The sequence below is a fragment of the Periplaneta americana genome, unplaced genomic scaffold (assembly GCF_040183065.1).
Source record: "Periplaneta americana isolate PAMFEO1 unplaced genomic scaffold, P.americana_PAMFEO1_priV1 scaffold_22, whole genome shotgun sequence".
NCBI lineage: Eukaryota > Metazoa > Arthropoda > Insecta > Blattodea > Blattidae > Periplaneta > Periplaneta americana.
In genome coordinates, this window is record NW_027185503.1 from 2693387 (window position 1) to 2710329 (window position 16943).

Consider the following 16943-nt stretch of genomic DNA (forward strand, 5'->3'; position numbering starts at 1 on the left):
AGTTAACATTATTATGGTTTGAATTTTCAACATCAATTTTCTCAAAACTTGCATTTGAGAGAAGTGTCTTTCTTGCACCCAACCTCTCAATTAACATATGAATACAGTAGTATAATCATAACACAGAACAATGGAATTAAAAACAAATAAATAAACCACAACTACATTGTCAATCTTAGGTTCTAAGTCTTCAATTAGTTCTAATTCTAAAGAAAATGGTGACTGGAATGAAAAGTCGATTAAATGTTACTTACAGTTTAACGGAGCTGAAGTCGTCTGGGATGTTTTCTTGCGAAAAGTTCTATGACTTCATCCGGACTAACGTCAATGTTAAGATGAATATTGAGCAATACCAAACCATTCAGTCTGTCCTGATTCATCGTCGATCTCAGGCAGGTTTTCACACGTCTCAGTGTTGAGAATGACCGTTCCGCAGTGCAAGTTGTCACTGGCATGACACATAATATGGTGAGCAGCTCTCTTATATTGGGGTAGAAATTATTCCTAGTACAGATGCCTCAAACTAGGATGCTGCCTGGAGAGGGGAAGTAGTAGAGCTAACGGAGGGGGCCCACCTAGGCTCCGATACCCAGGTATAGTCATATTATCTGAAAAGTTGACCTCTTGACAATGTATTCAAGATGTACCCTCCCTATGCAGCCTTCTCAACTGTTATTAGAACTGAGCTGTACCGTTTTAGTCCACAGTGCACAGCAGTAGGCGGACAGTGGTAGGGGAGAAGTGCTTTATACGCCTGCGCGAACGAGGCAGCTTGCTTGTTTGAGGCATCTGTATGCAGCAAGGCTTCCATAGCCGTGTCTGGTTTTTTTTTTTTTTTTTTTGCTCCTTCCAAAATTGAAACCACAAATGTAGCTCTCCTTTAAGTTCTGGAATAGTTCCTGGCAGATCCTGTTCATAAATCGCTGCAGCTTGTAAGATGACATCAATATTTTTATCAGGATCGTATAAAAAGTTATGAATCAAGAATTGGAGTTTAATTACATGACTGTGCCTAGCAGGCGAAAATCGTACTGACATGTCGCTTAGAAGGTGGTCAAGAAAAGGAAGAAATACATTGAGGCGGTAATAATCTTTAGGAGACTTAGACGGAACATTAGTGTGATGAATTTGTCTGGATGCAAGTCGAGGTACATTTACTTCTACTTCTACAGATTGAGCCAATGTAACAGCCTTCTCAAAAAGAAAATTGTGTTATTATCTCAGCAGGCCTGACGAGTATTCGTGGTACATTCAACCATCTGGTAGCACTGATTTAGTTCGATATTTGGGCTCTGTAGCTTCCGCAAAACACACAGTGTTATTCCAAATATTTCTGCTAAAATATGCAATGAAGTTATGAATTCGAAATTTACAATGGAGTTAAGCATCAAATGTGACTTTGTACCATAGGAGCCAAAATCTTCCAGGAATTATATAACTGCGGAGAAAATGTCTAAAAATTGTAGCACTACGTCATGCCGTTCAATCCAACTTGTTTCACACATGGTCTTTAGTTTTGTTTTCTTGGTTCAGGGCATATTTGACTAATTTTTTCTTTCATCATGATTGACCGCTTGCTAGATTCCCTAACATATTTTGCTACTTCAGCTGCTGTGTCTACAGTTTGTGGAACACTGGTAACAGAGCACGATTTTGAAACTGAAAAAATTAGGCAATGTGAGACACAGTGCATATAGTATGCTTTGATACCGCGAAACTTTCCCGACATAAGCACCACCGTCATAATCCTGTCCGCGAAGATTCGAAATGTCTAGACCTAAGTCCCACAGTTCACTACTGACAATGCCTCTCCACTTAGATCTTGCACCACTACGAATCTCAAAAATTCCTCATTCAAGTAACACTTTTCTCGATCTTCGAATCACACACATAATGACAGTTGCTCATTGGACCTGATGTCGGTTGTTTCATCTACTAAGATAGAAAAATATTTACTTTGGTTAACTCTTCAACAATTTTCTTTTCAATAATGGTGCCACAACAGTTTATGAGATCGTTTTGCGTTGTTTTACTTGTTAGAGAAGAGTTTTTGGGGGCATTTTTAATATGGCTATTCAGAATCTGATCACCGGCATCAACACGATATTTAAGAAGCTCCCTGAAATTACCTTCGTCTTGATTTTCGCTTTCCAAGTCAATCGCACCATCATCCCTGTGTCCTCTTAATGGAATATTTTGTCGGCCGAACAAAATAATTGTTTTTACTATTGGGACAAGTTTCATCCTGTTTTCGCGCACTGTTTGTAACACTTCATTATTCAATTGAACCAGAACGTTCTCTACCTTACCTTTAAACACTCGTTTAAAGTTGTCACATTTTAAGAGAGCAGTTTTGTGATAACTGTTCTCTGAATGTCTTCTGAATATTTCAGAGGCCTTTTTTAATTTTCTTAGAGGTTTCGTAACTAAATTATGTAACGTAACTTTGCTTCGCCGTCCGTCTTTAGGTCCGAATAAAACGCACACGTGACAGAACGCACCTTCATCCTTCTTACTGTAAGACAGCCATGGAAATCTTTTAAGCCACGCATGCTGAAATTGTCGAGAATGTCCCAATTCTAGTATCTCCGGAAATGGATGTTTTTCGTCTGGAACCCACGGATTTGTTAGAGCTTTGTGTTTTATCTTGTCTCTGCTTATTTCCTTTTCCACTAAGCAACCAATATCTAAAACATTATGAGTCGTCGAAGTAGCGTCATCACATTCACCGCACATAACCAATTCCACTGTTACGGTATTAACAGGCATACACTTTTCTTCATCAGTTGTATCAGTCTTAAGCAAGTTGCAGAGGAAGTCTGTTTGCTTTGTGCAAGTCAGGGGATAGTAACGTGTAGTAGAGGCGTTGACCTATGTTACCGGTGAATAAGTGTGCGTAATAAGGAAATGGAGGACAGTGCAGTGAAACAAGACCTAATGGAAATGAAGGAGAGCATGGCACAGCTAAGGAAGAAGATGGAAGAAATTCAACTGGAAAACGAAATTCTGAAAAGCAAATGGGATCAATTTTAGGAGGAAATGAGGAGGAAAAACTTGTTATTTTTCCGGATAGAAGAAAAAGATAGAGAACAGAGTATCGATACATACGAGAAGACATTAGGAGTGTGTTGGGAGTGTTTTGGTACGGACGTGAACGATGGACAAGTACAGGATGCATTTAGAGTAGGAAAGAAGCAAATACAAAATACAGAACAAGTTAGGCCAATATTAGTAAAATTTAAGAGTGTGGTTACGAAGGAGAGGATTATGAAGAATAGGTGGATGCTAAAGAACACAACAATCAGAACAGATGACGACTGGAGCTACGAAGTGAGAAGTAGGAGAAGAGTTTAAATCCCTTTTTTTAAAGCAGCACGAAGGAATGGACAATTCGCGAAACATATCAAGGACAAAATTAAGATAAACAATTTGGTTTTTAATGTAGAGGAATGCTTAGTAACGTTAAAGGAACCAATTGTAGACTCAGAAGAAAAGGAAAGGAACAGAAAAATGTTGAAAGAAAAAATCAAGAATATTGTATCTGAAGGCGAGGTTAGTGACACAAGTGTGGTGAGTGTACGCGAGTCAATTGTAAACGTATCAAACTCAGCGAAAATTTCCGAAAAGCAGGCAGTGACGTCAACTGAAGAAGAAACAGAAGTGACGCGAACTGGTATTCAGCAAGTTCAGCAGAACAAGACCTCAATGCAAGCGAATGGAAATAGTGGACATCAGATGGGAGCAATTACGAAGCGGGTGAAGGAACTAAGATCTAAATCGAGCCTGACGAGAAGGTGAGTAATGCAAGTAGGAGATAGTTCAGGGAGCAGTGATGAAGGAAGAGGGGAAAACAAGGTGAAAAAACAGTAGGACTTAAGGAAGTGGTTTGGAGGGGAAATAAATCGTGAGAAAAGAAAACTAAGACCTAAAAAGTAACTATGTGGAAAAGGGAATAGTAAAAAGTGCAAATAATTAGAGTTGTAGAGTGAGGGGAGTTACAGTATTTTTGGTATAATGATGGGTTAGGAGCAAAGTAGAGGAAGAATTGATGAAATACAAGAAAAGACTATTGAAATAATTTCAATAATAAATTAAAATATAAATAATGTCCCAATTGTACGAGAGGCGTGTAAAACGGTGAGACGACACTGTATACTAATAATGTGAAGTGCCGCCTCATCGAAAGATATATTGCTTGAAAATGTTATGGTTTATTTAACGACGCTCGCAACTGCAGAGGTTATATCAGCGTCGCCGGATGTGCCGGAATTTTGTCCCGCAGGAGTTCTTTTACATGCCAGTAAATCTACTGACATGAGCCTGTCGCATTTAAGCACACATAATTGCCATCGACCTGGCCCGGGATCGAACCCGCAACCTTGGGCTATACCAACTTGCCAACCAGGTCGACGAAAGATATATTGCTTGAAGACAAATATATACATTCATAAATTCATCAGTAGTATCATTGTCATCCGTATTGCACTTTTCTTTCACTTCACCACACGGCTTCTTGACGAATTGTAAGATATTTGTTTGAAACTTACGTTTCGACATTTTATAATTTCTTATAACTGTTACACTAAATAATTCACTTGTACGGACTGATCACTTCTCGTCTCAATTGAAAAGTTGAATGTAGTGGCTATTGTAAAGTACGATAACAAAGATATTGGTAACGGCCTAGCTACAGTGTGGTAGGGGTGGATACCGTTAGATTTCCGTTCCGAAGTCTGAGCTATAGTTAAACCCAACGAGTTACATACTATAGAGAGGCTGAAGACCTTTGATAAGCGCTCCCTGCGGAGGACAACAGTACTATGGATCGTTCCCTAAAAAACATGGCGGTCTATAGTACCGCCAGCTTCCGCAAGGAGTCCTTATCAAAGGTACACTGCAACGAGTTGGTACATGTATTATATTTTTCAGATACATTAATATTTAATTTAAACATTTCGCTATAGGTTTTGTAAAAAGCTCATTTGTAAATGAAAAAGTAATAATTAAGACTTTAAAATTTCCAAAAATGTCTCATTACCTCGGATTTAAATGAAATGTACCGTAAATCATAATATTCGTTGCTGGATAATTAAACCCTCTCAATACAGGTACCATTGCCGCAGAGAATTATAAGATAAGACGGACTTATCATAAGCGAAATATCTGTATTAATAAGTTTTTACCATCAAGAGTTTAGTATTTATTGTGTTTATAGGGCCTACTCCAATTTTCTTTTTATTAATGCGTTAGGGCTCTTTTTGTTACCAAAGAGGAAAGTTAGCACTTGCATCACACAAAATTTGTCATTATTGTTCAAAATACTGTACGAACAGTTTTATTCTGCAAAAGCCTCTGCCTAGTTGCGAGACACGTGTGAGATCAATGTTTATTTCAAATTATATTAGACTACACGATGTCTCCATCACGCGACAATATTTGTTTCAAATTATATTAGACTACATGATGTCTCCATCACGCGAAAAGAAGTGTACCTAGCTGTGGCTCCTGTTGTTTCTGATAACAATGTTAATCGTAAGTATCTTATCGTTTCAATAAATGTGGTGAGTTATGATCATGAGTAACTTTCTATTAGTGTCATTCTTTAATTATTATGTTGCATGCTACGGGGTTATTTGTAGTTTTAATAATTGCAGTTTTCAAAAGTTCTCTGTGTTAATTCCAATTTCAAATGAATTTTTCTCAATAACTTAATTACTGGTTATTTTTTTTATTTTCGCCACTACCTTTCCTATATTTTACTCCTATTAGTTACATACGTCGTCTCTCTTGAAATCACCTGGTGAACACTGAATTGCATAATTTCATATTAGGTTAGATTAGCTGTAAGGTAATTAAATTTGTGACGAAGTAAAAAAAATATTTATTTTTCTTCTGCCGATTAAATTCATCCGTCTTTAGGTGCTTTGCTTTGGTTGCATCGAGTATAGCTTGTCATTTAATATCTGGGCTATATTTAGTGAAACTAATAAAACATAGGCCTATAGCTGTTATAAAACGTAAAGTTTTGTGTGTATTTTACTTTTTACTTATTAACATAGTCTTAATATGTAACTCATTTCACAATAATACTAACTTCATCACAGTCATTTCCTACAACATCCGAGCCACGTCCCTTTGTTTTGACTAACCAAAACATGGCGGTCCAATGTTCAATTGTCTTCAACATTCAGAGGTCTTTGTCTTCTCTATAGTATCTAACTCGTTGGTTAAACCCCATGGTAACGATCCCTAAGGAATGCGACTACTTATCTGATATATTCACTGCCAACCAACGAGTTAGAAAAAGAAGAATATAGAGTGACCATGTTGTCCTGTACAGCTCTCTTTGCGGTGCCACCGCGAAACACGGCAGAACTAAGCTCCCACTGTTGTAAAAATTCGTCTGCTTACAATGTTGTGTATACGGAGGCAGAGCTATATAAAAAAAAAACAAAGGAAAAACATGCCTGTTGTATGTGCTGCATATAACTGCAATGTCAAAAGGAAAAAGACAATTGATTTATCATATTTCATGTAAATTTTATGAAGTTAAGTCCATAGTTTTATTAATTATCTGCATTTTTTTTCATGCATAAATGTGTAACAACGCCCGGCATACCATGCGGTGTGTACAGCATTTTTCTTTTCTTCCAGATTCCCTTTGAAAAAAAGGAGCTCTTGAAACAGTGGAGAATAAATATGAAACGAGACAAATGGTGTCTGTCCGAGCTGTTAATTTCTAGAAGTTCTTTCAGTATTCCATCAAAACATATTTTATTTATAATTTATGATGCAGTTTCACACAACCTATTGTTCAAGTCCCTAATTATTTACTGTAGTTTTGGTGAACTGCATTTTCTTGAAAAAAGAAATGAAATTAACACTGTCTTTATCATAAGCTTTACGTTTCGTAGGTGAGGATCTGCAGTTAATGTTGTTCTATAAATGTGCAAGAAAACCAGCAATTGTTTTACTGCCTTGTCAAAATCTGCCTCCTACTCCTTGTCATGTACATATATTTGTCTTCTGAATGTGGAGAGCATAGGAAGCTGTGTTTAGTGGGATGCCATTTAACCCTTGTTGTGTTTTTTTATCCACTGATTTAACAAATCTTTGTTTTCTAAAGGAAAAATGTAGGTTTCTCTGTTGTATATATCTAATGCGTAAGTAATTGCAGTATATTATTTTTATTATTATATTTGTAATTATCCAAAAGTGTTCTTCTCTTACATTTAATATGTAATTAATATATTTTCTGATGAAAAATTCTTTAAGTGTTGAGTGCTTTCTTAATGAACAAAATTATGTCATATGAATATCCTTTATTTCTGTTCCTTGTGTCCGTCCTGCTTATAGAGAAGACGATGAGCCGTAGCTTATAAAAAGTAGGCCTATTTCGAAGACAAACGATAAACCAAATAAATGGTTCACTAGTAATATACTTAAACTAAATACGGATAAAGCCACTACAATTCTGTTTCAGACCCAGTGAAAAACAAATAGCTATAAAATATTAAAATTGTGTTTCTACACCGGCATCCTTTATTTCTGCTCCTTGTGTACTTACTGCTTATAGAAGAAGACGATGAGCTGTAGCTTATAAAAAGTAGGCCTATTTCAAAGACAAACTATTAATCAAATAAATGGTTCACTAGTAATAAAGTTAAACTAAATACGGATAAAACCGCTACAGTTCCGTTTCAAACCCAGTGATAGCAATAAAATATTAAAATTGTATTTCGACATTCTCGTCCAAAACAACGCAAAACTCTGTGGTAGGCCGTATTGTTAGTATTTTGACTGGAAGTACATGAAAGAACATAATTGAGCACCTACATGCAATAATAGGGTAAGTATGAATATATTTCGTAACTATTTACCCCATTATTGCACGTGGGTGCTCAATTATCATTAATAATAATGTGGTGCCACAGCCCTTGAAAAGCTCAGACAGACCAGCCGGCTGTTGGCCTCACGTTCACGTTTCGATAATATTTATACTCTACTGTAAAAAAAAAAAAAAAAAAAAAAAAAAAAAAAAAAAAAAAAAAAAAAAAAAAAAACTGAAAGGGTGTTTGGTCATGTTTTACCACGGTCGACTTCATGATATGATATGAACCAATCGTTAGCCGAGAAAGAATCATTTTTCCCTCACTTCACATCAAGTTTGACTTGATGAAACAGTTTGTCAGAGCATTGAATACTGATTGTAATTGTTTGCAACATATACTCGTACATAGTTTCAGCCTTTTCTACTTTGTAAGATCAATGGACCTCAAATTCGTGCCCTTGTACGCGACGAGGAATTAATCAAGAAGATGAATAACAGGAGAAGACAGCATGACTGTTTTTCAAGACAGTTATAAAAACTTTTTCTGTAGCAGTAACAAAAAGCCGGACAACTATGAGTTGAATCCCCTAGATTCAAAACCCCCTAAAGACCATTTTGTTCATAGTTGAGTTACGCCCACATATTGCTTGCAGAGAATGAATTATAATGATTTATATAGTTTTAATTAAGAAAGCCACTAAATTTAAAGCAAAAGGTTTGTTAAAAATCACTGTCAGGTTGAAAACTCCCTCAATTTTTCACTACTCATCCTACTCATCCTTCAGTTTGTGAAAGTAGATATAGGGGATTTTGAATCTATAGGATTCAGTTGTCCGCCAATGTTATTCATACTGTCGTATATTTCCGCAAATAAGATAGTCTTCAGATAATACGAGGTATAAATTTGAAGCACAATATTATGGTTTTGCTTAGATCTGTCCTTTAAAATACTCTCAAACTATCAACTGTCATGGAAAAAAGTGAAAGTGTAAACAGTGATAAAATCCTTAAAAGAAATATGGAATTTCTAACGCGATGGATAGCACAGAGGACGATTTGTTATGGACTGGTGATGGCGAAGTAGAAACCGACTCGTCACATTCAGAATGGGACCTATATGATGGCGCTGTCAACAGTGAAAGTCAGGATGTATTTTACGAGCTCTTTGCCTCAAACAACGAATGTGATCTGTTGTTTTTTTATAATGGTTTTAATGTAGAATTGTAATATCTCTTTTTCTTTTATCTGCCATATAAGACGACCCTGGTTTTGTGGATTTATTATGCAAACTTACATGCCACGTAGTGGATTAGCAGATTAGGAAGTGGAAGAAAGCTATGACAAGATAGAAGAGGTAGTTGAGAAGGAGAAGAAGGGTGCTGCGTAATCCTAATGGGCGATTGGAACGCAGTAGTAGGAGAAGGACAACATGGACGAACAGTTGGAAAATGTGGATTGGGAAAAAGAAATGACAGAGGAGTATCTTTGGTGAATATCTGTAAGAGAAATGCAGTGAATGTTGAAAATACACTATTCCAACAACATAAACGAAGAAGATACATCTGGACATGCCCAAGGTACGAAATCAGATATCAGATTAGACTACATACTGGTGCAGGAAATATTCCGAAATTGCTTAAAAAATGCAAAGGCTTTACCATATTAACTCAGACCATGGCCTGTTGGTAATCGAAGTAGATTTTCGTCTGAAGAAAATAAGAGGAAAACAGGTGACGAAGAAATTTTCAAGAGAAAGCTGCTACATTAAAATCCACACCTGAGAATAGCCATGAATACTGGACTCGTCTAAAAAGCTGTATAAAAATATCAGCAGAAGAAACACTAGAATACAGAAAAGGTGTGGAAATGAAGAAATCTTGAGTCACAGGGAAAATGGACGAAAATAGAAAATGGAAACAAATACAAAGAAGACTTCACTATGAACCTATTTCATGTGAACTTAGTTGAATATTTCTACTGAAAAAAATAATTTCAAGTCAATGATGTGTGATACAAATTATAACCAATGATGCATTTATACATAGGTTGGATAAAAAGTAATGGCAACACTGCTGTCACGTGACGATGGTGAGTTCGAGAGCTGCCAGCTGTGTGGACATGAACAAGGACTGTTAGATGAGTTAGTGTAGCCAGCGGCGACAGTACTCCATCAAACTACTGCAGTGTGTAGAACGTTCATTTTCGTAGGGGTAGTGCGAGCGCCCTAAGACCATCCTTACAAAACTAGAGCAACGTTCCTGGATCAAAATTGAAATGGCACGAGGTCATAGTGCACAAGAATGTTTTCAGGGACTGCGTGAAGCATGTGGCGATGCAGCGTTGCCAAATCGCACAGTTGCACGATGGGTTAAAGCGTTCCGGGAAGGCGTTGTTGCAGCGGTACCAAAGGTAAGGTGACGACTTTCTTGGACGAATCGTCGCTATGGACGAAACCTGGACTCGCTCGTATGAACCAAACTTGAAACGCCAATCAAATGAATGGAAGCATCCCGGTTCTCCTCGTCCAAAGAAAGTGCGCCCTACACAAAGTGCTGTGAAGGAGATGTTCATTGTGACGTATGACATTGATGGGGTAATACTGCACCACGCTGTACCTCCAAGGCAGACGGAAAACGCGGACTACTGGAACATCCACCGTACTCACCCGATATGATCCATGCGATTACGATCTTTTCACCAAAGTGAAAGAACCACTGCGAGGGACCCGGTACAATACCAGAGATGAACTTATCCGTGCTTTAGGGCGGTAAATACGTAACATCAACAAAGATGGAAGCGCTGATGGTGTAAGGCGCCTTCCAAACATTTGGCAAAAGGTAATAAATAAGGGGGCGACTATGTAGAAGGTACGTAAATGTTGTACCCCTGTGAATAAAGCCATGTCAGAAATATCGAACTGTTGCCATTACTTTTTATCCAACCCATGTATTTAAAAACAAAATAAGTCAATTTGTAATCTCTAACTTACTTTAATGAGTCTCCGATCAACAGCGTCCATGACCTGGCCTTATGTATGTACCACTACTTGTAGTTATCCTGTTTAGCCAAAGAAGGACGCATTAACCTTTCCATTTTACAGTTTTTATTGTGTTGGTAGGTAACGTTTTACTAAGAAATTTTATGTAAGTGACATCTTAGAAATTTGTTTTAGGCCTAAACATGAATTAATTAAAATATCGTGTGTCCCAAATAAGGCAAGTCACGGAAAATTGGAAAAATACTTTCAGCCATTAATAAAACTGGCATCATGCATCATTCTTTGTTTCACCCGCTCGCCACGATGAGGCACAGGATATGAGCGGGGCCTGAAACAAAAGAAACAAAATAAAACAAAAAAGAATTGTATTAGTGAATATACATAGTTTTATTTCTATTAATATCATTTGAGCACTACCTCCATTTTTCCTTCACTTACATTTACTCTCCCTTCATAAATCAGGATCCTGAGTCTGGTGGCTTCTGAATGCTGCATATAAAGTTGTAAGAATTATAACAAACGGGGAAAACCAAATATTGCAATGTGTTCAAGATGTAAATCGGATAATTCCATAAATAGACACAAAATATTTATATTTTATTTGCAAATAATTTATTATTATATTTAGGAATTGGTTGGGTCACTGGCTGAAAAGAAACTGCCTACTGAAGGATGCACTGAAAGGAATGGTGAACGGGAGAAAAGTTGGGGGCAGAAGAAGATACCAGATGATAGACGACATTAAGATATGTGGATAGTATGAGGAAACTAAGAGGAAGGCAGAAAAGAGGAAAGATTGGAAAATGCTGGGTTTGCAATGAAAGACTGCCCATGGGCAGAGCACTTATATATATACGCACACACACAATATATATACATATTATACAAAACCATCACGATGGTCCAGTGGCTATAGCGCTGGACTCAATCCCGTGAACCCAGGTTCGATCTCCGTCATAAGCACGCATCCATTAACACAGGTATTCTCCGGAAGCTCCTGTTCCTCTGAGGTATCCTACAAATCTCCCACAACCTCTTCTCAAAGTGGGTGTAGTGAATATCAGTCTTCTATGGCGCACCGTGGATGACTGTCTGTAAATTGGTCTACACAACTGGCTTCATATCATGAAACATATTGATAAACGCACAACAATTTAACAGAACCCATCTACATAGAGAAGTATTCATTCTATGCTAAAAATATATATCAAGAGAATTTTAAACTGATTTATGCTGAGAAGGAAAAGTAAATAAATGTAATAAAAATTTATTGAGGAAAGAAGAACACTTATTTTAAATATTCACGTTATTTTTACATACACTCTTTAGAGAGGGAATTTCAGTATTTTATAGGGCAACATTTTACTTTTAATTAAACTATCAATTCTACGGGGAATAGATTCTTCCTTTTCTTTTGTTCTACAGCCGGGTTCCAGCCTTGACCGCCCCAACGATGCTTTTCCATGTCCTTTGATCTAACACCTTTATTTTCCATCCTCTAACACCTGCTGCTATTATATCCTTCTCCACTTCATCCAGCCATCTTAGCTGAGGTCTCCCTACTTTTCTGGTTCCAAAAGGTATAGTGAGAGTTAATTTCTTGCAAGGATCATTTTCATCCTTCCTACAGATATGGTCCAGCCACCTGACTCTCCTAGCTTTAATTTCTCTGCAAACATCTGTTGCTTTAAAAGGTTGGTATAATTCATAGTTATATCTTTTCATCCAACTGCCCTCATCATTTACTGGTCCGTATATCGTCCTCAGAACCTTTCTCTCAAATATACTCAGCCTACAATTGTCGGCACTGCCAACTGCCCAGGTTTCAGATCCATACAGCAAGACTGGTCTTATTAATGTTTTATATAATTTGCACTTAGTGTTGAGGTTGATATCATGGGAATAGATTCTACTAATTCTAATTTGTTTGGCAGTCGTAGCTCAAAGTAAGATGTCCTTCTTCATTAGACTTAAGTAGAAGAAAAATACATCAGTTCGCTTTTCATATAGTTTAAGGTGTAATCGAAAATCATCTTTTGTTGCAGGATTTGCACAGTTTTTAATTTTCTCCTTCATTCGTAAACATGTTGAACAACAATCAGTTGCAGGACTTGCAAAGCTTATGTTGTACTCATTAACAAATATACTTCGAAAGTATTCATAATTTACATGAAGCTCCTAGTCATGAGCTTTCTTGTACTCAACCCACATAGCTGAAATACTTAAATGGCTGGTTTACATTTTTTGATCTGCAGTAGTGACTCTGAGATGGTTATTTCTCAATTAATATTTTAACTGATTGTCTCTTATGAGCAAATTTGTTATTTCGAAAAATGCCACCTCTTGTTTTTTTGACCAAACACCTTGCTTGAGAAATTTGTTACATAAATTTTGAAGACGAGACCTTCCTATTTGAAGTGCTTCTAGGAACAGAATTACTTCTACAGAGCGGTCTGTGACATTCTCTACGGCACTCGGCGGCAAGCGGGCCCAGCGTCAGCGCTTGTCATTCCCGGTGAACGGGGTCCGCCACAGTCGCACGCTACAGTCTTTCTCTCTCTGTCCCTGCTTTCTCTCTCTTTCCCTGCCTTCAAGGACACATTGCAACAGATAGCTGCTCTTCTGTCGTCTATGAGCTCTGTTGACGTTTGGATTGATGTACGTACGTCTTAGATGAAGAATAAAGATTGTGGCTGAGTATGGCATCACAAAAGTTTACATGCCACAGTTATTAAGCCACAATCTTCAATCTTCATCTAAGACATAGGTACATCAATACAAACGTCAACAGAACTTATAGACAACTGAAGAGCAGCTATCTGTTGCAATGTGGCCATGTGCTATGTCCTTGAAGGCAGTCAAAGAGAGAGAAAGCAGGGACAGAGAAAGAAAGACTCTAACGTGCGACTGTGGCGGACCCCGTTCACCGGGAATGACAAGCGCTGACACCGTGCCGGGCTCACTTGCTGCCGAGTGTTGTAGAGAATGTCATAGACCGCTCTGTACATACCTGAGTGAACATTATCCTCTCTTCATATTTACTCGGTAACATTTTACTGATACAGACTTGCTGAAAGAATTCTTGCCAGATCGTTTGCGTTTTGGTGATAGCACCGTCACATACCTCAGAACCATTTCATTTTGCATGTAGATCTGGCTCCTGGAAGAACTTCTGGTTGATTAATCTCACATCCTGTAATGCAAATTCAAAGCATCTGAATTTTGAATTTGTGGATGCTGACAATTTGGGGGTCTTGGGAAACGTTTGCAGTGTATCTGAAACAATATAAAGTAATATTGTAAAATTACTTGCATTATAGAAACGATAATAAACTAAGCAAGTTATCATAGAGCATAAAATAAATTATTTATACTAATATTTGAATACAGTAGGCAGTAACTGAACATAGCTAAACTCATTCGTTGCGCCTTGTTTCCTTTCAAGGATTGTTCATTTCTCGTCTTTTTTCGAGCTCTGTCGGGAGCAGCAGATGTTACTTTGTTGTCTGAGGTTGCCACTCTATTTTCCTCATTCATGATTACTATCAATTCACTGTATTAAATGGCAACAATTAAAACTTCAATCGTATCTACAAAAGCACTTTTCCTTTTAACAATAATCAGTACATAGCTGTTCTTCAATGCTGAAAACATTACAACATTATTTTTAAAATTCTCTTCAAATCATTAAAATAACATGGTACCACAACAAAGAAGAAATAGCATGAATTATACACAAAGAAATCATTTATTGGAGAGTAATTACTTTGGTTGCAGATATAATAGTGGTAGCAGAGGATTTATGATTGAACAAAACACATTTTGCATATTTGAGGAATTAATACATTATGTAACTGTAGAGTAGGAGGACAAAACATTCCTTGCATATGCACCTAACTTCTTCAATCGTTTTCTACCATGGACAGAACACGTTTAGTCGCTTTATTTGTAGCTTTATCGATAGAGAAGATAATAAGGAACAATATGTTGCAAAAAGCAACAAAATATTATCAGTGGACATAACACGTTTTGCAAAGAACAACTAAAATGTACTAAATACTCCTTCGGAATTTAAATAAGAATTGCCACGTTATTAATAATATAATGCTGCAAACAAAAGTACATGCAAATAATATGCATAAAATAAAATCTTATAATGTAATACCAATTAAACTTATAATCCCAGGATAGAACTGGCTTTTCTTAAGAAACGCTTCGATGATCACTATACCTTAGGTTGCAGATTGAGAATTCATGCTATGTCTATAGTTAACGCCAGACTTCATTACAAATCACATTGCAGTGAAGTTTCTAAGTTATTGTATCTTACTGGACTCAAAATCAAAGTATTTTGAAATAATCACACTGAAAAAATACCTACTAAACGCTCCTTCCGAAATTAAATTTCGCATATGTTCTACAAGAATGCCACGTTATTAAAAATATTGCGCTGGAAATAAAAGTACCCGCAAATAATATGCATGGAATAAAACTTTATAATGTAATACGAATTATACTTCGAATTCCAACATAGCACTGGTCTTTTTGATGATACGTTTCGATAACCACTAAACTTATATGTTAGGCTATAGATTGAGGATTCATGACATATCTTTCTTGAATTAACGCGATGTTCCTTTACAAATCATATTGTAACAAGAGATTCTACGTTATTGTTCCTTTCTGTACTGAAAATCAAAGTTTTTTAAAATACATACACTGAAAATAAACTTGTACTTCATACACGTTTCGAATTAAATTATCGCACAAGTTCTGAAGAATTGCTAATATTCATAGGAAAAAAAAAAACATCACAATTTAATCCGAAATCAAATTCCAATCTTAAATATAGAAAACATATTAAAAAACAGAACTTGTCTTTCTAATAACACGTTTCCATTATCACTAACTTATATATTAGGCTGCAGACTGAGGATTCATGCCATGTCCTTCTGCAAGTAACCGGAGACTTCATTACAAATCATATTGTAAGAAGAGATTGTATCTTACTGTACTGAAAATCAAAGTATTTTGAAATAATCATACCGAAAAATTATGTACTAAATGCTTCTTCCGAAATTATATATCGCATAGGTTCTACAAGATTGTCACGTTATTAATCATATTATGCTGGAAAGAAACGTAGGGCCTACACGCAAATAGTATACATGAAATAAAACCTTATAATGTAATATGAATGAAACATCGAGGCTGACGAGAAGTGGAGTAACGCAAGTAGGAGATAGTTCAGGGAGTAGTGATGAAGGAAGAGGGAAAAACAAGGTGAAAAAACAGCATGACTTAAGGAAATGGTGTGGAGGGGAAATAAATTGTGAGAAAAGAAAACTAAGACCTAAAAAGTAGCAATGTGGAAAAGTGAGTAGTGAAAAGTGCAAATAGACTAATTAGAGATGTTGAGTGAGGGGAAATGTGTCATACAGGAGGGAGTTATAGTATTTTTGGTATAATAATGGGTTAGGAGTAAACTTGTGGAAGAATTGATGACAGACAAGAAAAGACTAGTGAAAGAATTGCAGTAATAAATTAAAAATAAGTAATTTCCTAAATGACTTGTACGTGAGGCGTGTAAAACGGTGAGTCGGCACTGTATACTAATAATGTGAAGTGCCGCCTCACCAAAAAGTACATTGCTTGAAGACAAATATACATTCATTCACATTCAATATGAATGAAACTTCTAATCTTAGATATAGGACTGCTTACAATATAAATTAAAAGCGATCCTGATGAAACGTTTTGATGATCACTACACGTTATACTGTAGACTGAGGATTCATATCACATCTGTCTTGAATTAACGTGTTTCTTCTTTACAAATCACATTGTAGTAAGAGATTGTACGTTAGGCCTATTGTTCCCTACTGTTCTGAAAATCAAAGCATTTTGAAATATTTACACAGAAAATAATTTAATTATCGCATATGTTTGATAAGAATTGCCACGTTATTAACCATATTTTGCTGAAAACATAAGTAGGTCTACATGGAAATAATGTGCATAGAATAAAACCTTATTAATTTAATGTGAATTAACTTCCAATATTAGATACCAGTATATAAATGTTTCGATGATCACTATAGGCCTACTGCATAT